General features: G+C 36.4%; 1 protein-coding gene across 5 annotated transcripts in view; it reads left to right on the top strand.

The window, feature by feature from the left end:
- The first annotated feature begins 300 nt into the window (after positions 1–300).
- Positions 301–25,833, top strand: part of TFPI (tissue factor pathway inhibitor) — a 118,341-nt gene continuing 92,808 nt past the window's right edge. For 2 of the 5 annotated variants that reach the window (XM_072612607.1, XM_072612608.1), the window contains exon 1: positions 335–596. The gene's annotated coding sequence lies outside the window, so the exon portion shown is untranslated. Of the gene's footprint in view, positions 597–25,833 lie in introns of all 5 variants that reach the window. The other 3 variants (XM_072612606.1, XM_072612604.1, XM_072612605.1) reach the window with 3 other exon arrangements.

The raw sequence follows: 25,833 nt of genomic DNA, 5'->3' as shown, positions 1-25,833 counted from the left end.
TGCAAACTTAAAAATCGATATATAAATGTGAGCTATTCTTATTATATGAGAGCCAAAACGTTATTAGAACTATGGAAAAAAGTCCTTCTCCCTCCCCAGGACAGTTAATTGCATACATACACAAAAACCCACCAGAATGTTAAGAAGCCCCCATTTAAACATGGTATAGAATGAAATCTGAATAGAAGTTTCTTTCCTGTCCTGTTTCCTCCATACTAGAAAGGAGTCTTTTGAGAGTTTGACAAAACAAATTAGCCTAAAATGCAGGCTGGGTTAGAATGAGCTAAACAGGAAGCTCTGTTATTCCCCACTGTAGATCACTTAGAAACAAACTGAACAACCCCTGCTTGCTCCAATAGACGGAAGCAACCTCTGGCTGTATAATCTTCAAGTTCTTACCTCTCCCTTTCACCCAGCTCCCAAGATCAAATTGCATTTCTTTCATGAATTTCTAGTCCTCTAGCTCCCTGATCTGGTGAAAAAGAAAGAAAAAAAAGTAGAAGATAAGTCTTCACTTTTATGCCTGGAAGGTTAAATTAACCTTAATCTCGTTTTGAAAAAAACCTTTCCAAGAACTTTCTACAGGAACATTGCTGGTGAGTACTTGGAAATATTCTTTCCTTTTGATCAGAAATTCTGTTGTCGTTTTGTTTTGTTTTTCAAGGGAGGGGGTGGTGAGAGAGGCTGAGAGACAGATGGGAAGAGGGAGACTACGAGTATTCCCAGGGATGAAAACTGATCCCTCCTTTGCTCAAAATAAGCAGACATTCAAATGTAAAATCAAGCTATTAGCGCCTGAAAATTTGGGCTTCCAGTTTAAAGAAGTTGAAAATGTGATTTTCCTCTGGATTGTTTATGTTCATTTAACCACGGGGAAATGGTTGCCTGTTAAAATGTTCAAAAGTAATGTTTAACAAGGAACAAGTCCAAGAATTGTGATCCATTATTTTTTTCCATGTTGAATAATTGTTTCCACGAATTTCCTTCAAATAATGACAGCCAGTACTTTGGAAGGAAAAATCATATTCTTTATTAGTTTATGGAATCTTTTATGTAGATCAAAGTGCTTTTGGGAATCCTTTTCAATTTGTTGAAATGAATTTAGTGTCATTTCAGAATTAAGCATAATGTCTAAAATGAAAAATTTTGTGAAAGTATGAACAGGCATCTTCAGGGATACTTGTTAACTTTTTCAGACCAAGACATCTTCGTTATGATAATTAACCAATGATAAGAAAGTTCCAGTCCTTAAGTTTGTAGTCTTAAAGCAGATGAGAAAAGAACAACATGTCATAGTTAATAGTTAGTCACTCAGTCAGTAAGACCTGAGTTCCAGTGCTTCCTCTAACACATAATAGTTGTGTGACAGTGGACATATCACTTAATCTATGCCCCAGGCAACTCCTTAAGTCTATAAATACAGAGGAATAGCTGATTTACATCCTGTGAGGGTTTACTCACCCTGAGGATCCAGCAGAATGATGAAATCACAGATCTGGATTTTTTTTTTTTAAGAGAACAGATATGATTTACAACGATCCTTTGGTTTGATGTGACACAATATGAAAGCACCCGGAGTCTTTGGAGTGATGCATAGCCTAGCATAGATTCATGTAGTGTGAGATATTGTAATGGTAAAAAAAAAAAAAAATTAAAAAGGCAACCTCACAATCCCCTGAACCAAACAACTTTCTGTTTTTGAGGAGAGTTCATTCCATTTAAAAATTTAGGATAGAGAGAGAGGAAAAAAACCACAAAATAAAGGTCAGAGAACCAGTACAGTGTGGGAAAAGGAAAAGCAGAGATGATAAGCACCAGACTCAATATGACTCAGTACTCTGGAAACTAGTCACAAAATGGCTTTGGATAATAGAGTGTGATAGGAACCGAAGCCCTCCTTCCTGAGAGGCTAAAGGGGGAGCCAAGGAAGGAAGCAGACAAGCCAGACAGTCATATTTCTAGTAGAAGTACATCGTGTTTATGTCCCAGAAAACTGCAAAGATCAGGACACCTTTGAAAATCATACAGAGGTTTTTGAACTCCAAAATACTGTTTTTACAGTATTTCTAGGAATTCTTCAAATCCAGCAATAAAATAAATATTTATTTCATTGCACAACTATATCTTAACCAAGCTTACAATAAAAATTCAAAAAATTAAAGAAAATGGTCAAATAGAATGAAAGATTAACTTTTGGGATGCTTTAGATAAGATGTTAACAGAGTCCATCTTGTGGATGTAAATGGAAACTAGAAACACGTCATGTCATGTCTTGTAATGGGTAAGCATTTCACACTCTCTTGGCACTACTGTTATTTTTTTAAAAAATACATCACTATTATGTTGTATATAATAAAGAGCAGAATATTAAAGATAAAGCAAGATACCCAATTAGGTAGGTGAGAAAAATGACTCTAGTGTTTTTTATCTCAAAAATTTATACTAAACCTGGCTTTAAATATGCAGTACTTGATTAGGTGGGCTCTGACATCAATTTCTTATTAAAAGAGTAAATCTTTAACTTGCTTTCTTATTAAGTATTTTAACTGGAAACCTCTTTTCATTAAAATACATTGTAAGATACAGGTATATATAGATGAGAAACTACTAGAATGTCAGAACTTGAAGTTTCAAGTTCTAGCCTTGGAGCCATACAAAATAATTATCTTGTAATCTCACTTCCAAAGCTTTCTAGTCATATATGTGATGTGAGGATGTCACTTAGCTTTCAAAAGTATCCATCCCTTCAGTTGTAATAAAGGGTTAATGATATATACACAATTTTGTGGTGACAAAAGCATTCTATACCCTTTAAGGTCATATATCAAGCAACCTATCAACATATATTTATTAAACACTTATTGCATTTTATATCCTGGGATAAGCACTGAGGAACACAAATGCAAAAGTGAACCAGTCCCTGAATTCAAGGAGTTTACATTCTACAGGGACAGATGACATGTAAATATATGAGTATATTAATTATGTGTGTAAATATAGGTATATGTATGTATTTGTAAATATGTAGAATATACCTATCACAACATATATATAACCATATATGACTTCATATACACACACACATAAATCTGACCTTACACTTTCATTGACTGTGTGACACTGGGTAAAAAACTTAACCTCTATCTTAGTTTCCTCAATGCTAAAATAGGGAAAATAATAGCATCTATTTCCCAGGACCATTTTGAGGATAAAATGGGATATATTTTAAAATATGATTTTAAAAAATGTTTTCTTTTTCTTATATCACCATAGTGTTCTACATATCTCTTCCCCTCCAACTCCCTGAGAGCCACCTCATATGGCAAGTAGTATTTTTTGGAGAGAAAAAAAAGTCAACCCAACTTATGCATAAATTGAAAAAGTCCCAAAGCATGTACAATGTATAATACCCTCCCCCAAGGGGTAGGTTGGAGGTATATTTCTCCTATCTCTTCAATTGCATTAGGCAGGATCTCTATAATTTTAAAAAATTATTTTAGTGTGTCATTGTTCTTTCCATAGGATAGCTCCATCAACAATGTATAAGTATGTCTATCATTCTAAAATCTCTCTATCATTGACTCAACATTTTTCAACACTTTTGCCAATTTGAAAGGTATGAGGTAAAACCTTAGAGTTCATTTGATTTGCATTTCTCTTGTTATTAGTTATTTGGTTAACTTTTTCATGTATTTGTGAATACTTTTTAATTCTTCAGATGACTTCATATTGTTTGATCATTTATCTACTGGGGAGTGGCTATTAGTATATACATGCATTTCATTTTTTGCATGTCTTTCCATAAAGGATTTCTCTCACTCTCTTCACATCCATCTTCTTTTTTCTGATTAAGATAGAACTTCATGCTCTGATTCATGACCCCTGTAATCATTTGGTCTCTTCTCCATGTTTTTCAAACAATTTATAAAGGGCTATCAAGCTATACATGCTAGGATCTCCCCCTAGGCATTTTCTGCCACTTCCTTATAGTTCTTATCCCATGAATACTCCTTTTTCATTGTGTCTCATTTCCAGTACAATGCCAATCATTTTGGGTACTGAGGACATTATCCCATGGTAGGCACCCAACCCCTCCATGTGCTTTATTATGTAGCCTACCACTCTTCTATATACTCTCTTGTTGACTTTCCCTCCTACATTTGCTTGGAAATCTCTCTTTGTCTATGCTTTCCCATTTCTCCAGATGCCACTTACCCTGAGGGGTTCCCACTCCCCCATTTCTCAGATAAATAGACTTTCCAAGCTTAAAATCCCCCAAAGTTCATCCAATGTAAATTCAGAATCTACTTTCCCTGGCGTTGGCAGTTTAGAGTTATAAGCAATTCAGAGCTTTGCAATGTTGGTACTTCCAGGTTTCAGTCCCAGAAGTTTTTTGCCCCTGAAGGGCTGTGGCCAAGCTGATTGTTGAGGACTGAGCAAAATTCCACAGCCTAAAACCAGCATCTGTATGGCACTAGACAGGGGGAGAGGAAAATGAGGCTCAGTGCAAGCATGGGTATTCATGTAGCCCTGTGTTATGTCCTTGGTTCTGCTAGTGTAGCCTAGTAGCTGGTAGTATGAGAGATGACAAAAGGGTATTAAGTAAACTCAGGGTCAGCAGACTGGGTTGAATGGATTTTCTAAACTTTTTTGGATTCTAGGTGTCTTAGATGGTGGAAACAGCTCAAGTTGCTTTATCTTTGGTTCATAATTTCGATTTTGGAGAGGTTTGAAAGGTCATGTGAATTGGAGAAAATTTCTAGTCTGCCATCTTGTTGCTCACATGACCCTGAAGTAATAGTCATAAAGTGCTTAGCACAATTCTTGGCATATAGCAGGCATTTAAAAAAAAAAAAAAGTTTGTTTCTTTCATAGTGTGAGGAGACAATATACTAGCTGCTGAGTGATGAAAGGATGAAGAAAATCTTTTTGTAGAAAATGAAACTTGATCTAAGTCTTTCAGGGAAATAAATATTCCAAGAAGCAAAGGTTAAAAAAAGGACTGCATTCTAGGCATAAATAAGAGAGAATGGAAGGGTGAGATGGAATAGATCATCATGTATACAGTGGAACAGGAGATTAATATAGCTAGATTACAGAGTATTTGGAGGAGGGTGATATTCAAAAAGACTGAGAAGGTAGTAAAGAGACAGGTTTAGATATTTGATTCTAGAAGTAATAAAAAAGTCACTATACATACATATTCATAACTGCACACACACAAACACATACCCACATACATACATACATACATAGTGAGTAGATCAGACTTGAGGAATATTGCTGTGGTGTTTATGCTAAAGCTAGATTAGACTGGAAGAGCTTGAGGTAGGGTGACCAAAGAAGAAACTATTACAGTAGTCCAGGAGAAAGGACATGGACTAAGGTAATGGATTTGTGAGTAGAGGTGGGGGGAAGGGAGAGAAAGTGGTTTATATATGAGTACTGGGGAGATAGAAGTGATAAGATTTGGTAAAGGGATATATGTTTGAAGTAAACAAGAAAGAATCAAGAATGACATTATTCTTGAAAACTTGAATAACTGGAAGAATGGTAGTACTGTTGATAGTAACAGGCAAGTTTGGAAGAAGTACAGGTTTGGGGGCAAAGATCGTGAGATAGATTTTGGCTATTTTATAGTCTATAGACAGCTTATTACATAGGACTAGGAAAATATTAATACTTTACTATTGTGGTTATACCGGTCTAGATATTCTCATCACTATTCATTCACAATCTGTTCGAGTCACTTTAGGATTCTCTGAATCTTGAGACTTTTCAGACTTTGTGGTTACTAGTGCTATGCTTGGTTGGCTGTTTGTTATCTTTAATTCTTACTACATGACTAGTCTATCTATCTCCTTTTCCAGTCACAGAAGTTATTTACTTATTGCTTAACAGATTAGGAAACTAAGTCTCAAAGTGGTTGAATTGTGTGCTGAAAGTCACAGTCACTTAGAGATAAAATTAGAATTAGAACTCCAATCTATTTTATTTTGTCATTAAAATACAACAAAGTACATAAAGCCATCTTAGCTGGTGTGCTGGGCTTACAGTAAGAAAGACGAAGATTCAATTGTGACTTCTCACACAACAGATATGCAGTCCTGTTTGGCCATCTGCCAGAATGAATAAAGCAGCAGAGTCAGAGGAAAGAAAACCTGGGTACAAATCTTTTATTTGATACTTACTACCCATAATTTGATACTTACTACCCATAAGATCCTTCATGTCTTTAGTCCTCAATTTCCTCACCTATAAAATGGGGATAATAATAGTAATTACCTCACTGGATTATTAAGATAATCAAATGAGATAATCCATATAAGGTACTTCCTAAAACTCTATGATACTATTATTACTACTTATTATTATTATCATTATTATTACAAGTCATTTAAGATACTTATGTACCCCAGGGAATTTCCTAGGACATATACTAAATGACAGATTGGGATAGACCTGAAAAAGTATATTGACACACAATTTTCAGGATAAAATTTCTTCACTATGATTGTCTGTTTGCATTAGTAAAATTAAATATATGATTGTTAAAGATTAAAATCTTCTGTTCATAAAGTTAACGCCTATAACTGTATCATTATCTAAGATAGATAGATATAGATCTAAAAATTTAATAGGATCATAGGGATAGCCATGCCCTTATTTGTAATCACAATAAATTATTTAATTGAATAAAATAAAAGAGGATGAAGAGTCATAGTGGATAGACTTTAGGACTTTGTAGTAAGGAAGAATTAATTCGGGTTCTATTTCATACATATGTGAATATAAATATTTATACATTTATAAATACATAACTTAAACCTAGGTCCTTCCTGAATGTCTATCCACACTACCTACTATACCACATTTATTCACATGTTTTAGTATATGCATGTGTATGTATGGTTGTGTTAGGATAGATACATAGATAATTTCATGCATTATGTTATGAGTTATTCACCTTGTTCACCTTGAAGGTGATGGCTAACCTTAAGATTGTTGGCTGGAGTGGTGGTATTTTAATCCAGATTCTGCCCTTTTGCCCTTTAAAGACTTTAGTGATTTGGGGAATTTAACTTAGAAGTTTGCCTTTTCAGGACAAACCATTCAGCAGCATATTCAAAACTATTTTCTCTCTGAGTCCGTATGTAGAAATGATAAAATTCTTCTTGAATTCTGCCATCTGTAGTTTTCAGTCATTTTTATATAGGAAGCTTGGAATGTCCATAAAAATTCTTGTAACTGCATATCAGTGGAACCATTTCTACATTACTCTCCATATCTTTGAGAAAAAGGCAGGGGCATTCTTGCTGGGCAGCCTCCCTCATTGCCATTATACCCTACTTCTATTCCAATATCTCTGATGCTCTCCTGTACTGCTCTCTTGAGCTCCTGATTGTTTTTTCCAGGTCCTAAACTCAGCTCAGAGGAAGATATACCTTTGGAAAATACTTTAAAACTGTGTTATTTCTACTGAAAGACTAGGAAGTCCTTAATTATCTTCCCTTCCCTTCTCTCACTTCAATCCAACAGATTACACTAAAGCATTGCCAGTGACTTTTGCCTCTGTCACTAATATATCATGCTCCTCCCTTTGGCTATTGCAGCAGTTTTCATTGAGTTGATAGAAGATTTTGCCAAATCCACAGTTTCCGTAAGAGAGTATCTTAAAGTGGATCTGTCTCCACATATCCTCCATATATAAAGTATCATCACAGGAAACAGAAGTACATCAGCTTTCCCTGGGATTCTGGAGTCCAAATGAGAGGTCAGAGGAGGCTGAAAAAGAAGAGAGCAAAGTGTAACTGAAAGAGAGTATGACCAGTGTCCTAACTAAGAGAAACAAGTGTGTGTATGTGTGCGCACACATGCTAAAAGGATACTTCCATATAATCTGACCCCCACATTCCACTGTGAAACATGAAGTACACAGAACTGTAGCACAGAAGAAAAGCTTGGAGTGGCAAAACTCAACATAAATTGTGGGATAGGAACAAAAAATGCTATAACTTTCTGATTAAAAAAGTTCATAGAAACACTGATTTACAAAATGTTCTAATTGAAAGGGACTACAGAATCTGACATGTGCAACCGATATATAACCAAGTATTTCCTCAATGATACACCCAACAATTGGGAATTTTTTTTTCCTTCAAGACACTCTATAAGGAGGAAATTACTACTTTTTTTGAGATGGCCAAATCCACTTTCAAATAGCTCTAATTGCTAGGAAACTTTTAATTACCCCAAAAGTATATTTGCCACCTTACAATCCTACTCATTGCTTCTTAGTTAGCCCATTAAGGCAAACACCACAAATCTAAACCTTACTCTATGTGACAGCTCTTAAAAATATGAAAGATAGTTCTTAGCCCCTCCAAGTCTTCTCCAGTCTAAATAGCTCTTATTAACCATCATATGAAATATCCTTTGGTTCTCTCACCATCCTACTTGTCCTTTTCCAGACATGCTCCAGCTTATCTGGGGTTTACTTCTATTTGGCCCTCAAGGGCAAAACATTGTGCTCCTGACCAGTGACGAGTATGGTGGAACTATTTTCCCTTTTACTCTGGGTGTTGTGCTCCTTTAAGGAAGCTGAGGAGAGCATTAGATTGAAGTGGGGTGGGGGAAGCTGACATGTAGGAAGATGTAGAATTTGGGACCCACAGGTGGTACGTCATTCAACTGATAGACTATTTCAGAGTCTGATACCCTAGTGATGGACTCAAAACAGAGAAAGAAAAGCAAGCAATTATATGATGCTTGAGTTGGATAACATGAAATTCAGCCACAGAATATAAAGTTGCTGGGAAATATTAATAACCCTGTAAAATACAATAGAGAGACACTGCATACCATGTAATTGAGAGCCCACTATTGTCCATGGTAGTACTAGGGGGAATACTAGGTGAAGAGGAAAAAATGAAATACAAGAGAGCTGAAAGAATGAGTCCCATGAAGACTCTGTTTCTATTTTAGCTTAACACAATTCGAGAGAACTGAGAGGTTGAGTGATTGCTAAGGGTCACACAGCCAGTATATATGAAAGGTGGGATTGGGGTTAGAGATTTTTCCTTGCATTTCTTTGTATCCCCAGCACTTATGGTACAGTGTCAGGCACATCTTAGGAGTTTAATAGATTCTAGCTGAATGAATGACTTCCTGGCTCAGAGTCTGGCTCTCTATCCACCATGGCCAGCTGCCTTTTTCTATCTGAGAAGACAAATTAGCTCCATGTGTCTAAAGTGGAATAAATTGTTACTTCTTAAGCATAGTCTTCCAAAAACCTCCCAAAATTAGTGACTCACTGTATACACTTTTAAGCCTATGGTGTTTTATAAAGATTTCTCTCCCTGATAATATCCTATCCCAGTGCCCTTGAATTTCTTCTTTTCCTCCTCTAGCACAATAAAGGATTCTGGAGGAAGATTTGAGGGAAAAAAGTCTTTATTTTCAAAACAATTGTGGAAAAAAGTGGCACACAAACATACACATATATACACTGATATCGAAAGGAGGGAAGTTTGTATTTCAGAATGACAAATGATACAAAATGTCTATCACTGACACTTGGCTGTGGAAGGTGGTTTATCCCGTATGAGTGAGTAAGAGAGATGATTTCCTCTTTTTGTGACCTTTCATGCTTACCTTTTTTTTGGAGAAGTCCATTATAGGAGAGTTTGCTGACAGTCACACAGTTACTATCAATCATTCAGTCAACAAAATTTATTAAGCACCTGTTTTGTGTCAGGAAGGTAGGTGCTACAGTGGATAGAGTACTGGGTTTGGAGTCAGGAAGACCTGGGTTCAAAACCAGCCTCAGACAATTACTAGCTGTGTGAATTTAGGCAAGTCACTTAACTCTGTTAGCCTCAGTTTTCTCATCTGTAAAATGAGCTGGAGGAGAAAATAGCGAACCACTCCAATATCTTTGTTAAGAAAGCCCCAAATGGGGTCACAAAGAGTCAGGCCATGACTCAAAATGACTGAACAACAACAAATCTGACTACAAGTACATCCCTCTCCCGTTCACCTCTTTGTCTCTCTCTTCCCCCAACTGATCTTGCCTATCAACCACTTGCTCCTTACCTGGTGTCCTCTAGGAGTGATCAAATTCATTTTGTTGATTCCATTTATTTGTCCTTTAAACTTTGGTCATACTCCTTAGACTGAAACAAAAGATCAGACTTTGGGCTCTAAAATTTCTACTATTTTTTTGTGGTTTTCTTCTGACTTTAAATAGTTGTTATAGAATAGTATAACATTTTATCAAGGATTACCTGATTAATCATTATTCGTTGTCAGTTAACAGAAAATTGGAAGGGATAGAAGGGAAGAAGATATAAAAAGGGTAAATGATTTAGAGAAAAAGCAGGGGGAAATATAGAGAGTGAGACAAAATAAACAGGGCAAAAGGTGCCCAGTGGATAGCTTCTGAGGGACTGGTTGGTAGGAGTGCTACCTAGCGCACTAATAAGAAAAAAAAAGATGGAAGGGCACAAAGCACAAACTCTTCTTATATTTCTTACTCTTCTCTCTACCTCCAAAGCAGGGGTAGGGAACCTGCAGCCTCAAGGCCACATGACTCCTCTAGGTCCTCAAGTGTGGCTCTTTGACTGAATCCAAACTTCACAGAACAAATCCCTTTACTGAAAGAATTTGTTCTTAAAACTTGTACTCTTTCAAAAAGCTGCACCCAAGGAAGTAGAAGGCCTCATGTGACCTCCAGGCCTCAGGTTCCACATCCCTGCCCTAAGGCCTTCTCTATATAGGACTACAAAAGCTAATCTAGAAATTGTGTCATCACAACTATTAACACCAGAATCCACTCTATCATAGCTTTTTAATGCAAATAACTTCACCAAGATAGCAGGTATTCTTGTCTGGAAAAACTTATTAGGAAAATGTTTTATACATTGTTAGACACAACTCAATGGCAAGAATGCTATATTTGGAATTAGAATTTCTGATTTTGAATCCCCAGGTTATCTTTCACTCTCTGTGTGCCTTTGAGAAAGTCCATTCATCTTTCTGACCTTCATTTTTCTTATCTATAAAATGAAGGCTCCATTCATTGAGGCAATTCTACATGAAATTAGGTAATCTTTATATAGATGATTCCCAAGTTTGTATATCCAGCCCTAGACTGACACTCAATATTTTCTTCTTTCATCTAAGATGAAATGCAAACTCTTCTGTTTAACTTGAAAACCTGTCACAATCAATCCAATCTACTTTTCAATATTTTTTGATCATTACTTTTTTAATATTCTCTATATTCCAAACATATTGACCTAATAACTATTCCCTGTATATGACATTTCATTTCACATACCATCCCTGGCATATATGAGATGTTTGTTAAGTGATTGAATGAACAAGAAAACATGGGAAGTCATGTGAAACATCTATCAAGCTATATCCACTATCTTCTTCTTTCCTTATACAGTAATAAATATATGTTTCATCACATCAAGGAATGAGTGTTCACTCTCATTCACCTGAGAGACACAAGGGCAATATTAGCAGACAAACTTACTCTACTAAAAAAGCATCTTAGAAGAACATGGTAGAAGTTGAAAAATGCGATGGGAATAAATAAATAAGCGTTTAAAAATCTGGGTTCCAATTTTGGCTCTACCACTAACTAATTTTATCTCTTTAGACATATTATTTAATTTCTCTGGCTTTAGTTTCCTTTTCTGTATGAGTTTGTTGGACTAGATGTTCTCAAAAGGTTCTTTCCAACTCTAGACTTCCAGAAACTCTTAGCTGATTTCAAGAATATCACAAGTGAGTAGAGGATTCTCAGTTTCAGAGCATGGTGTGAGAAACCCTAGACTTCTTCTTATAAAGTTCCCTTCAGCTGTCATCCAGTAAGTCTTCCTTTTTTCTTTTCCTGTTTTTTTTTTTATTTTGACACATTTCCCAGATACTACAGTATAATTATGAAATTGTTCCAGAAAAAATGTGAGGAAGAATACTATAGGCACATTCTTTATAAGGCTGATCTCAATAAAAAAAGATGTGAAGGGAATTTAGATATTATAGAAATAAGAGGTAGTCCTTTGGTATTAAGGCAGTCTTCAGAAGAAGCTATGCCTATGACTTTGATATTAGCATTTAATATTAATTAAAATGAGTTTGAGGTAGAGCAGAATTCAGCTAGAGAAGAGTATTCACAAGAGGATTCTATTCTTCCAGGTTTCTATATCCAACCTTAGCCTTGCGTTTTCATTTATTCACCTAGTGGCTTTTTCTTACTTCTAGAAAATCTTCAGATTTTCAAATTTTACAATCTGGTTACACCCTATATTTCTATTGATAAATCAAATCAACCCACTTGCTATTCCTCATACATAATATTCTATCTCCTATTTCCAGAAAAAAGACCAAAGTCAGCCATCTACCACTCCCTCCCAATGTTGTCTTTCCCCCAATTCACCCTTTCAGAGGCAACAGTCTGATAAACCCTTAGACACCAGTGTCCCTTTTTCACCCTGATTTTTGTTGTTCTGTATATCTTCTAGCTGAAGTTTTAGAGTTAATGTGGAATTTAATTAACACTCTGGGGACCTGGGGAGCTGGGGGCAGCTAAGTGGCACAGTGGATAAAATACTAGATCTGGAGTCAGGAAAACTCAGACACTTACTGGCTGGGTGATTCTGAGCAAGTCATTTAACATTGTTTGCCTTGGTTTCCTCATCTGTAAAATGAACTAGAGAAGGAAATGGCAAACCACTCCAGTGACTTTGTCAAAAAAACCCCACATGGGATCCCAGTGACTCAGATATGACTGAAAAGACTGAACAACAACTAGGGACTTGATTATCAGATATTTATTGACCCTCCTGTTCACTCATATATACCAACAACCCCATCTTATACCAGAGACTAGGAAATAGCCTCTGAACCTGACATCAGAAGCCTGACTTTAAGTTCTATACCAAGTACATGTTTTCTGTACTTGTGCTCTTAGAACCTTAGTTCTGTCCAAAAGACATCCTCTTCTTGGGCACTATCTCCAGGATTTGTTGTTCCTCTCATTTCTTTCTCCTTAATCTCTTTCCCCTCCCCAAACCTGTACTGGGCTAGGAGAAGGGATTGGCATACTACTTACGCTACATTGCTGTGATTACATTCATCATTCTGCATCTTCTTCTAGAATGTTCACTCCATCCATTGATATTACCAGGTCCAGAGACACTATAGCTAAAATAAAGCAATCTCCTGGACATACTCTCCCCTTCTTCAAGGAACATAGTAACTGATTAGTAATCTTCCTATCCAAGCCCTGCTATCAAACTTGCAGACTTGGATGTGCAAATATGCAGCATTCAATAGAATCTTCAGTCACCTTATCACTCATAACCATGGTATCTCCATGATCTTCATAATTATAGTTACCATGATACATGATGGATATGAAATATCCATCTCTGCTCATAACCTGCCTTGCAAGATGAGTAAGATTTCAACTGGCAGAAAAGTAGAAACTAACATAATCCTTCTGTAGGGAATGGTTTCAATCAAAGGCAGAGGCAGCAAGGGAAGAGTTTATTTAGGTGATGGTTTTGTCCATTTATTGTTGTACTGTAGAGGAAATGAAGGGCATAGCATGGCATTTCCAATGGCCTAATGATAAAGCTTGATGCTCATCTCTAGACAGGATGTATCATGAGATTTCTATTTTTGTACATGGTGAATGAAGAGATTTCTTTTGCTTGACTGTACATATTTGTTACCAAGGTTTTTGTTTTTTTCTTTGTTTTTTAGTGAGAAGGAAATGTTAGGAGAAAAAATGGATTTTTGTTAGTTGAAAAAAGTAAATAAAAATTTTCAAAAACATTACTAGTATGTAATTAAACTAGAAGAATATGTTAGAGCCAGATTATAGACATCATTGATCTGCTTGTCAAAGATTTTGGATTTTATTTGATAGACAATAAAAAACCAATTAATGTTTTTGAGCAGTAACTGAGATAAGTTGTTTTCTAAACATATAAACAAGATGTCAGGGCAGCCGGATGCCTGGGCAGCCCCACAGGCATGAAGCATCAGAAGAAGTAAAAGTTTATTCACCAGGTACAAAGAACCTTGAGGAAAGATTGCTGGAATGGACAACAGATGAATGAATAGGGAAGTTAGGGAAGTTCCTTAAACCTAGGTTATTTAAGATCATATAACCATAGATTGGAAATTGAAAGGAGCTGTTAAGATTTGGGGTGCTTGGGAATCCAAAATACTGATACCCCATATCCTTCCCAAGTGAACTTGTCCCAAGCCTTCTTTCAGCCAAGGCAAAACTAAGGTTATTAAAGATCCACCATACTGGGTTGACTCTTAAGAAACTTCACCATTTTTGATGCTTGTATTGACAAGGGGGCCAGATAAAATCTGAGCTAGATTGACTCTGAGCATCTTCATGGGGGTGAGATGGGTCTTATATGCAGAAAGACTGTGAGGGATTTAGGGGTCTTCTAGTAGTCTGGGAGGAGGGATATAGGGAAGGTCCTGAGGAGGAGTCTAAGGAGGATCTCTGTGGGACTGGGGTAACTAGAGGTCAGAACCAAGAGAGTGGGATTTTAATGGGATCAAGGGTGGAAAGCAGTCAGAGGCAATCAGGAAGTTTGGAAGGCCAAGCTAGTTTAAGGGGGCACAAATTTGGGCATAGATATTTTGATAAGATTAAGGGTAGGAAGTAACCTGGGGCAATTTGGAGGTCAAAGGCTATGGAGGGCTAGGCTCTTTAAGTGCAATGAAAGGCTTATAGCCTCAGGTAAACACCAGATGTAGTAGGAAGGAGACTTTAAGAGGGTTTCCAGAGGCTATACCCTAACGGAGCCATAGAGATGATCTAATTCACCTTATTTCCTTTATTTTTCCTTTTGAAGAAACTGAGGCCTGCAGAAGTTCATAGGAACATAAATTTAGAGCTGGAAGCTCTAAGGCTAAGGAGGTTAAGGTTAAGGTTAAGGAAGCTTTAAGGTTATGGAGTCTAAACCCCTCATTTTATAAATAAGAAAAATGAGGCCCATTGAGATTAAATGACTTACTTAGAGTCATACATGTACTAAATATCAGAGGCAAGGTTTGAATACAGGTCTACATGACTCCAAATGAAGTATCCTCTGACACTATGATGATAATTCATTTGCCCAAGGTCACATCAAACCAAGATTCAAAGAAAAGTACTCTAGAAATATGGTGGATTTGGAGTCAGAGAACTTAGTAGCTGTATGACCTTGGACAAGCCCCCTCACTTTCTTGGCCTTTAGTATCCTTATCTGCAAAATGATTCAGTTTGACTAAGTGACTTTTTATATCTGTTGAGGCTGTAAATCTGTGATCATTTGAAATTAGATTGTCTTACTCCCAATGCCAGGCTCATTCTGATGAGGTTGAGGGTTGCTGGGGACCCCAAAATATTGACAGTCTGGATCGTGCTTGAATGAATTCCACTCAAGCCTTCTTAAAGCCAAAGAAAACAAAATTTACTAAAGATTCGTCATCTTGGGTTGACTCTTAAGGAGCCTAAGCAGTTGTAATGCTTATATTCACAAGCGGTCCAGATAGAATCTCAACTAGACAGAGTCTGAGCTGGATAGCATCTGAGTGCCTTCATGGAGCTAAATACAGAAAAGACTATAGGAGGGGTCTGGGGGGTGGTCTGTTAGTCCAGGGTGATAGGAGGAGGGATTTAGAGAGAGTCCTGAGGGGAAGTCCAAGGAGGGAATCCAAGGAGGTTCAAAGGCCAAAACAGCTGGAGGCAATCAGGAGATATCAGACAATGGAAGGTTTGGGTGGGAAGTAGGTGTGGCAATCCAGACATCTTGATAAGGGCTGTATGGGAGTGAATACAGATCTTGATGGGCTTCCTGTGACTGCCTGAACAAATGGGAAGATTAGATTTGAGTAAGAAAAGCCAGATTAAGTGGGAAGATTCAAGGGGAGCTCAAGGAGGCTCCCATAGTCTGAACCCCATCATTTCTATGTAGCATGTTTCATCATTCCCAAGGGACTGAGGGGCATTCCCTATCTACTTGCCTTATTACCTTCTTTGAGGATGTTCCTCCTTTGGGATTTCACTCTTTTTGACTGCCTGTTCTGCAAAATTTCTGATCATATCCCCTGTTCTTGTTCTTATCTTGTTCTTATCACTCGTGTCCTCTTCCATTTGTTTTGTCACATCTCTTGTTCCATGTAATATGTAAGCATATTATACAGATGTGGCCCTTAAACTTTTTAGGAGGTTACAGACAAAGCAGGCATGCCACTGTGAAATAAAAAGTAATTCTAAGCTGATAGATACACAATATAAAAAAGTGGGATATGAAGAACAAATAAAAAAGAATGAACAAATAAATATTGAACGTACAACACCAAGACACAGGATAAAAGAGTAGAGATTTCAATCTTCCTGCTTTATAGTTTACTTAATAATGGAGAAATTCTGTATTTTACAATAATCCTATTTCAGGTTCATTAAATTCTTTGTTGGTTTTTTTGTTTTGTTTTGTTTGTGTTTGATTGATTTTGGATATGATAATGGAAAATCCCATGGTTTTAGCCTGGAAAAAGGAGAAACTGTATGCCTGTTTTTATTTGCCAGAAACTCTACCTTGTGTTTCAATGAGCTAGAGATGTGAGAAAAAAGAATAGGCAAAATAGAGTTTTCAGTTCCAAAAGACAAAGGTTGAGTAAAGATGTATTAAGTGCCTACTTTGTGACAGACACTGCGCTAGGCACCAGGGATACAAAAACAAAACAGCAGTCTCTGCCATCTAAGAGCTCGCATTCTTTTGCAAGTAATGGATATTTGTAAAACCATGAAAGCTATAAATAGGGTGAATGCATCAATTTCTAGAACTAGGGGATTCCATTTTCATTGGATAATGAATTTAAGGTTAGAAAGGTCTTAGAAGTCTTTTGTCCAAATACTCCCCTTTATTGTCCCTCTTAGATGGTAATTTGACTTTCCAGGTAGCAGATAACAAAGCTAGATCTTGAATATAGATCCTTTGATTCCAGATGGAGCCTCCTTCCAATGAAAAAGAAATATTTGAAAGCAAAACTTATAAGTATATTCATAGCAAGTAGTGAACTTAAACAAAATGGTATAAAATAAAAATACAAATAATTCCAAAAAGGTTTTAGTCACAATCATGAATGGAATCTGTTCATACATAAGAGGGACTTAAGAGAAAGAGGTAGAGTTGTCTTAGATGATGGACATCTAATGATAACTGGTTTATATTCAGAAAATTCTCTGAGAACATTTTTCAAAATACCCAATATCTCTGGGTTATGTCCTTGTTGTTGTTCCGTCATCTCAGTCCTATATGACTCTTAGTAACCCCTTTTGGGATTTTCTTGGCAGAGATACTGGAGTGGTTTGTCATTTCCTTCTTCAGCTCATTTTACAGAGGAAGAAACTGAGACAAATAGGGTAAGGTGATTTCCCCAGGGTCACATAGTTAGTAAGTGCCTGAGGCTGGATTTGAACTCAGGAAAATGAGTCTTCCTAACCCCATGTCTGATGTTCTATCTAGTGTACCACCTAGCATCCAATACCTGTAGGTAAGGGAGTGCAAATAATACTATCACAAATTTGGATAAGGTGAATTAGGCTCACAAAGTGCAAGTGACTATCCAATGATCCTAGAGCTTAGAAAAGCTTGTTATTAACTAATAATTTCATAATAAGCTGTGCTGTGAACCAATGCCTTCTAACTCTTAGCTCAAAGCTAATTCTTTTGTACTATTCTATCTTTCCTAAGGAAGAATCTCTGCTGTATAAAGAATATTAAAGAAAGTAAGGAAAAATTTAGGTGTGCACCTTTCTCCTTTGCAAGTATGATGTAGGAGATGAGCTAAATAGCTCATAATTTGCCCCTTAGCGATACAGAGATTTCTGAGTTGAATGGAAGATTACTTTGACCCAGGAGGTCACATTGATGCTATTTCTGTTGCTTCTGCTGCAAGGGAGTGAAAAGAAGTGTTATAGAGTAGCACATTTTATATCCTTCTGTTTTTCTGATGGCAATTCCCAGTGGAAAAAAGTATAGGATGATGGGACAGCCAGAGGTCAATACTCACGTAAGTCCCTGCTGCTTTTCTCTTTTGACCCCTCAGAGCAATAACAGTAGCTAAGAATGTGTCAGGAAGCTAAGTAGAATGATGAGAGAGGGGTTACCTGAGAATCTCCTTGAAAGAGTAAGATAGCCCAGCCTAGTCCAGTAAGCATTAATGAAGTGCCTGAAATATATAAAGTATTGTGGTGGATGTTGTGGACATAAAGACAAAACAAAAAACAGATTCTGCCTTCAAGGAGCTTAACTTCTACTGATGTATTCAACATGTGAATAGAGAAACAACTAATAAGGAGGATTTTCCCGTAGAGAGGGCACAGGAGGTAAGCACATAAACAGAAAAGCAACTGATGAATCAGGGGAATTTTCCTGTAGTGGGTATGTGAGTCAAGGCTTGAAGAAAGTTTAGAATTCTACAACTACAATTTATTGAAATTCCTCCACAATTTGGTATGAAGGAGTAGCAATTAGAAAAAAAATTAAATGAATATAACACTGAATAATAATGATAGTAGCTAGTAACAGTGAATTAAATAACATATTTTAAGTGTTACTTTATTTCTGTTTTGCGAATATGAAAACTGGGCACAGAAAAGTGAAGTGCTTCGCCAAAAATGCAAAGCCAGTAAGAAACAAAGATGAGTGCTAAACTCAGTGATACTGTGATAGGAGTTCAGTGAAGGAAGAACTTGAGACAGGGCTGATGGACGTAGGAGAAGGCTTCTTGGAGCAGACAAGAGATGACCTGAACCTTGAAGGCAGGCAACATTTCCTGGATTAAGGGAGCAATCATCCTATTGCTATTAGTCTAATACGTTATTATTCTAATATATAATAGTCTCATTGCTAAAAGTTCTAGTCAGTCCAGTCTGGAGTAACATGTTCAGTTCTGGGTACCATACTTTAAAATATCATTTAGAAACTGGAGAGTCCTCAGAGTATAACAACCAAAATCGTGAAGTAGTTCATATTCAAGCTATACGAAAAACATTTGAAACAACCAATATTATTTAGCTGAAAGAGTAGAAGAATTTTGGGTGCTCTGTGCAATGACAGTCATCTGCAAATATATGGAGGTCTGTAATGTGGGAACAGGATTAGATTTGTGAAGGGGAAAATTTAGACTTGTATAAAATTTAGACAAGTACTCTAGCACACCCAGGATGGCCTGTTAGCAAATGGTCATTGATCTGCTTTTAAAGGAACAACTGCTTTAAAAGGGTTAATGATCTTACTTTAATAAAGAAGTGATTATCCAAGAAAGAGAGATAAGTAGAAAATACAAGTAGAGAAATTAGCACAAAGATGAACAGATAGGGCTCCAACTGTCTGAGTAAAAGAATATTGCCATACGCTTTACATATATCATTGTATCAAGGGAGCACAGACAATATCTGAGCAGTTGGGGGGCTTTGAACATACAGCTACTCAGAGACCCGACCAGGAAATCAAAAGATTCTTCTCATGAGTTCACCCCCAAAGCAAAATACCAACTTGGAGTATATACACACTTCTCAGAATCAGAAGGCATCACACCCCTGGTGACACAGTGCCTAATCAACTTAATACCAAAAAGCGTTGGAAGCCTCCCTCGAAGCAAGCTCCTTCTTAGGTAAATTCTTTCCCCAATGGGCTGCATGTGAGGCCTATTCATGGGTGAGGAACATCTTATTATCCCGTTAACATTACAACTTGCTGTAGAAAAAATTTCTAATAATTAGCACTATTCCAATGAACTGCCTCAGAAAATAGTGCATTTCCTTTATAGGGGGGTCTCCAACTAAAGTCTACATAATCCCTTGTCATCTTTGTTTTAGAAGGGCTTCTTTTGACATGAGTGGGGTTAATATTTCTCCAATTATTTAAATCTGATATTATTTGTATAAAAGTATTTTTTTATAATTTTGTTCATATATTTCTTCTAACTCTGAAATTCTTTGATTTTGTGAATTCTGTCATCCCACCCATTCACCAATTAATTTCCATTTATGTTATAAATCCCACCCACAATAGTAGAATGTAAGCTCTACAAGGGCAGGAATTTGTATTTTGAGAACCCAGAAGTGTGCCTTGAACATTTTTTTAGACTAGATCTGTCAATGGTGAAGGGAACTCCTGTGGAAAAAATTTCCCACTGTCAGTATAGATCTTCACTTGCCCTGCAACTTATAGTTTTATAGAATTGCCTGAACCACTCAGACCATAAGTGAAGTATCCAGGCCACAAAGCAAGCATATGTTATAGGCATGACTGGAACCCAAATCTTAGTTCCAAGACCTGCTGCTTCTCCACCGCACATAGGAGATATCTGATGAATCAGTCCTGGTCTATTTAAAGGGGATTGAAGTCCAGGAAGGATTTGGACATTGGAGAACAATTCAGATTGGGGAGATGGCACTAAGAAAGGCATGGATTCAGGATGGAAATGAACATGAATGTTCAATGGATAGGGAGCTGAATGTTGGACCAACCATAGCAATTATGAGATCACTGTAATTATGTCTTTGTTGCACTTAAGGAGCTATAAAATGAGTGAACAATATATTATTCGACAGAACTAGTGAGCTTCTGTTTGACTCTAGAAAAGTTCAATTTGCCAAATCCCATCTTTACTATACTAAAGACACTTAAACACTAAGCATGGAATTGAACTTATTATGAAAGTATCATTACCAACACCTTAGCAGAGAACACAGGTGGGAAGTATTTCTCATAAGCAGAAATAGTTTCAGACACTGTCCTTCAGCCCAAATAAATAGAGTCATTGGAAAGATCTGAAATCTCCTGGACATTTTGATCCCTGTCAATAGCCCCCAAAAAGCTATTGTTTTCATTATTGATAGGATTCTTTAAAGGAATACTCAGGAAAAAAATGATGATAAATATCCTCCAATACAACCTAGGCTTCACAGCAGCAATTCTTTCCAATATTTCCTGCTCCCACATTCATCAGTCCCTTTTGCAATGTATTTTGATCTATTTTTTTTGTCACTCTAAGCTATTGGTCTTTTTATTCTGGAAGAATGGTGTTTTCTTAAACTATCAGTTGTTAGAGGACACACATGAAACCAACTTTTATTGATCTTTCCACTTAGAGAACAAGAAAATAGCCTGATATGATGAGCTTTGTGGTTACCCAACTTGGATTGCTATGGAAATCAGAATCAAGCTGACTGAAATAATGAATACATTCAAAATAATATACTTTGTCTTCTTTTGCAAAGAGATTTCTTAATAATATGCTATAGAAACATGAAATATTTTTGAATATTGTCTTTTATAGAGTATCAACAATGGACAAAATAGTGGATACTTAGTATTTATAGAAAGGAGATAGAAGAATGTTCACAAATATAGTAGATGTGATTTTTTTTTAATTATTTCCTATTTTTTATTAGTATGTGTTATGGTCTCCTTGTCATTTATTAAAGTTTCAGTGTCCTAAAGATAGTATGCTTCTCTTATAAACTTTCAAGTGCTAAATACTTTTTTAATCATATTTTTCTTTAGTGTTTAGAAAAAAAATAGAGAGTACTCATGCAGTAGGTTAGACCCAGAATTAAATTACAGTGATAGGTTTTAGAACTGGTAGTCATCTTTTCTAGATCTTTCATTTTACAGATAAGGAAACTAGGTCTACTCAAGATCACATAAGTGGTAAATATCGGAACCACAATTTGGACACAGGTCTTCTGAATCCCAAACTAGTGTCCTTTAAAACATGTCAGACTTCATCATAGCCTAAACATAGTTTATAGAATAGTAATTTTATTTATTTATAAATGTCTTTAGTCTGAATATCTCCAAAAGCCATACAATTCAAGTGAACAAGTATTTGTTTAGTGTCAGCAAAGGAGCTACAGAAGAAATGAAGAAATGAAAGAAATAGCCAGAGTTAAAATAATTAAATTATCCATGATTTCATTGATATGAGAACTCCAGCCAATGATGAAAAACCTAATCCATTCATGCCTGCCCACCCTACGTGAGCTTTTACAGATCTACTGATAAGTTTGTTACTTGGGAATCCAACCAATGCATTTAGAGCCTTTCTTCCCATACCACAAAAGAGCAAATGAATTGTGCATTGTATATCCTTAACTCTATCTACCTAAACTGTCCATTATGTTAACACTATAAAATAAATACAAGCAGATTGGCATATGAATTCAGATCAAGAGATTACTTCTTGGTGGGAAAATCAGGCAAAGTCTCTTAGAAGAAAGAAATGGCATTTTAGCCCAGGCTTGAAGGATGAGTAAGAATTCAGTGAGCAAAGATGAAGGAAGTCATTCAATTGATGAATCAACACACAAAGCCTTATTATGTACTTCTTATGTACCAAGAACAATAATCTACTGGTTTTACAAAGATGGAAATAAAACAGCACTTGCTTTCCTGGAATTTGTATTCTATAAGGAGAATAACACATGCAAATATAAATTTAGGGATAGGGACTAAACCTGGGATTTCATTGCTATAAAAAACCTCCAGGTGAGGAGGTATATATGTGTATACAATCTGTTGCTGTTTTTCAATCATTCATTCATGTCTGACTCTTTATGACACTGTATGGGGTTTTCTTGGCAAAGATATTAGCATGGTTTGCAATTTCCTTCTCCAGTGAATTAAGGCAAAAAGAGGTTAAGTGACTTGTCCAGGGTCACACAGCTAGTGAGTATCTGAAGCCAAATCTTAACTCAGGTGATTACAGGTCCAGCACTTTATCCACTGAGGCACCTAGCTACTTCCCTGTACACAATACATACTAAATTAATACAATGGAAATTTTTAAAGAATGAGACACTAACAACACAGAGACTCATGGAAAGCCTAATTCGGAAGGTTGAGCTAATTACTAAAGAAAACTGAAGATTTTAAGAGTTAGAGGTAAGGAGAGAGTGCCTTCCTGAAAAGGGAGGATAGCCTGTGCCAAAACATGGAGATGGGAGATGGAATGTCTCTGTGAAGAAAAGAAATCATTTTAGTTTGACTGGATTGTAGGGAAGTAATAGATATTAAGATTGGAAAGATGGGATGGAACCAAACTGTGAAAGTCAAAACAGGAGTTAGTACTTGATCCTAGATAAAATTGGAAGCTACTAAAAAATATTAAGCAGGGAAATTACGCTTGTGATTTAGGCATATTGCTTTAGAAATTGGTTGAGGGTGAATTGGAGGGAGGGGTGAGATTCTTGGATCAATCAGGGAGCTCTTGAAATGCTCCAGGTGAGAGATGGTGAGGGCCTGTTCTAAGGGGCCGGTTATTTGAGTAGAGTAAAGGCAACAGTTATAAGACACATAACAGCAGAACTGACAAGACTTGGCAATTAATTGAATATGTCAGGATATGCTAGATATGCCATTTATGTATATATTTCTATCATTTTTTATCTTACATTATTGTTTTTCTGTTTGCTCCTCTTTCTGCCTCTCTCCATTCTTCAGCCCTACTTTTGGTTTCTCTTCTATTTCCTTGTCTGTTCTATTTTTTTTTTCTTTCTTAAGTTAACTTTCTTAAGTTTAACGGTGTGGTATCATTTTTATTATGCCTTTGACTATTGTTGATTAGAATTCACATTCTTGACAGGCTTTAAAGAATATTTTTAAAATATTGTTAAAATATATGTATTTTTTGTTTCTTGTCTTTTTTATTGTTTGGGTGTCCTGCCCCTTTCCTAGTGGTTATGTAGGAACACAAGAGGGGGCAAACACATGGAAGTTTATTTTAGTGAAGAAAAGGAAGTGGGGGGAGGTGGGAAGTGGGAAATCATGAGGAGAGAGGCAGCCAAGATAGCTAAGAAAAGACAGTGATATGCCTGAATTCTCCCTAAAACCCCTCAGAACAGGTTTAAATAATGCCATAAAACAATTCCTGGGATAGTAGAATCCACAAAAGGATGAAGTAAAATAATTTTCCAACCAAAAACACATTAGAAAGTTGACAGAAAATATCAACCACACCAGGGTGAGTGTGGAGCACAGTATAGTACAGGTTTCACTAGCACAGAAATAGCCCAACCAAAGACCAAGGCCCAGAAAACCAGGAGCAGACCTTGGGAGCCACTGAATCAGCAGCAGCAGTGGCTGCTTCTATAGCTCTCAGCTTACAGATGATAAGGGAAGCAGTACTCTGTTGTTTTCTCCATATTCAAATCCAGGTCACAGTCCTGGGTCTTAGTCTCAGGGCAAGGAGGAGCACTGGACACACCAGAGCTTGTGGCTGCAGTGGAATGGAGACTCTCATCATATTTCCAAGGCAGAAAAGAGAGTTTATGGTTGTTCACAGAACAGAGCACAGGCCAGTAGAGTAGTAAACACCTCTCCTTAGATCATACCAGTTTGGAAGAACTGAAAAGATACAAGTCCTTAGAATTACCTCTGAAAACAGTTGCACAAAACCCCTAAAGCTTGAGACAGGGCACTTTCCACCCTGGAAGCAGAACCGTACTTTAACAAAGATTTAATAGTTAAGAAACAGGTTGGGAAAATGAGCAAACAACAGAAACAATGGTGACAATAAAAAGCTATCATCATGACAAGGAAGATCAAAACACACACTCAGAAGATAACAAAGTCAAAGCTTCTATAGCCAAAGTCTCCCATAAAATATGAACTGGTCTCATGCCATGGAAGAGTTCAGAAAGGATTCTGAAAATCAAGTAAGAGAGGTAGAGGAAAAATTGGGAAGAGAAATGAGAGTGATATAAGAAGATTATGAAAAACAAGTTAATTGCTTTGTAAAGAAGACACAAAAATACTGAAAATAACACCTTAAAAAACAAACTAACTCAAATTGTAAAAGAGGTACAAGAAAAGAAAAACAATGAAGAAAAGACTGCGTTGAAATGCAGAATTGGCTAAATGGAAAAAAGAGACACAAAAATTCACTGAAGAAAAATACTCCTTAAAAACTACAATTAGCCAAGTTGAAAAGGAAGTACAAAAACTCACTAAAGAAAATAATTCTTTAAAAATTAGAATTGAGAAAACAGAAGTTAATGACTTTATGAGAAATTAAGAAACATTAAAACAAAACCAAAAGGATGAAAAGATAGATGGCAATAGAAAAACTGACCTGGAAAATAGAAAGAGAATTTAAAAATTGTTGAACTATCTGAAAGTCATGATAAAAAAAAAAATAGCCTAGATATCACCTTTCAAGAAATTATCAAGGAAGACTGCCCTGATATTCTAGAATCAATGAATCACTTCCTGAAAGAGATCTGCAAATGAAAATTCCCAGTAATGTTATAGCCAAATTCCAGAGCTCCCAGGTCAAGGGAGCCAGAAAGAAACAGTTAAGTATTATGGAACAATAGTCAGGATAATGAAAGATTTAGCAGCTTCTACATTAAATGATCAGAGGACTTAGGATATGATATTCCAGAGGGCAAAGAAACTAGGATTGCAGCCAACCAAAATTGAATATAATCCTTCAGGGTAAAAAATAGACATTCAATTTAATAGAGGACTTCCAAATATTCTTGATGAAAAGACCAGAGCTGAATAGAAAATTTGACTTTCATATGCAAGACTCAAGAGTATCAGAAAAAGGTAAATAAGAAAGTGAAATCATAATGGACTTAATAAGGTTAAACTCTTTACATTCCTACATGGGGAAATAATGGTTGTATCTCAAAAGAACTTTTTCATCATTAAGGCAAATAGAAGGAGTGTATACATACACACATGCACACACATGTATGTATACATACATATATACACATATACA

The sequence above is a fragment of the Notamacropus eugenii genome, chromosome 5, assembly GCF_028372415.1.
Source record: "Notamacropus eugenii isolate mMacEug1 chromosome 5, mMacEug1.pri_v2, whole genome shotgun sequence".
In the NCBI taxonomy this organism is placed as follows: domain Eukaryota; kingdom Metazoa; phylum Chordata; class Mammalia; order Diprotodontia; family Macropodidae; genus Notamacropus; species Notamacropus eugenii.
Note: the sequence above shows the minus strand (reverse complement) of the source record. Positions and strands in the feature narration are given on the sequence as shown.